Source organism: Sinocyclocheilus rhinocerous, unplaced genomic scaffold, assembly GCF_001515625.1.
Source record: "Sinocyclocheilus rhinocerous isolate Xijiao unplaced genomic scaffold, SAMN03320098_v1.1 scaffold1132, whole genome shotgun sequence".
Classification (NCBI taxonomy): domain Eukaryota; kingdom Metazoa; phylum Chordata; class Actinopteri; order Cypriniformes; family Cyprinidae; genus Sinocyclocheilus; species Sinocyclocheilus rhinocerous.
Window position 1 is genome coordinate 101,719 of NW_015639512.1, and position 769 is coordinate 102,487.

A 769-nucleotide genomic window follows, 5' to 3' on the forward strand; every position below is an offset into this window, starting at 1 on the left:
ACACCACAACAGCTTAAGCTGCAAACTTTGCAAAACACACAATTTATGTCACTGCCAAAACTTTTGGCCATGACTATATATATATGTATATGTTTTTTTTTATTTTTATTAATTACCACAAACTTTGGTTGGTAGTGTATCATGGTCAAAAGTATTAAGCATCAAAAACTTTTTCAGCATTAATAACAATGAGAAATCAGCATATCTGAATGATTTCTGAGGGATCATGTGACACTGAGGACTGGAGTAATGATGCTGAAAATTCAGCTTTGATATTATAGGAATAAATTACACACTCTATCATATTTTTGAGTAAATAAATGCACACTGTAAAATCTAATTAGTTGGGCTTACTTAAAAAAAGCATGCAAACCGATTGCCTTGAAAAAACTAAGTAAAGTGAAATAGGAATAGTATGTTGTACTGACAAATGCTTAGTTAGTATAGTTTACTTACTTGAGAGTTCTAGTAACTAAAAAAGAACTGTAGGGGGTACTTTATCCTTTCATTTAGGTTTACTCATGACTTAATATAGCTACTCACTGACTCCCAGAGTGCATTGCAGTATGAATAAATTATACAGTTGCTTTGTTTTACAGTTGTTGATTTTATTTGCCAATTTTATTTGCTGTCTTGTGTCAGTAGTAGCACAACAAAAAGAGCAAATAAAATGGTTATTGTTACAATTAATGAAAATAAATGAAATTGAATTGTTACCATTGTTGTGGTTCACGTGCTGAATGTTTAAGTCTGTGTGTGACTTCAGCAT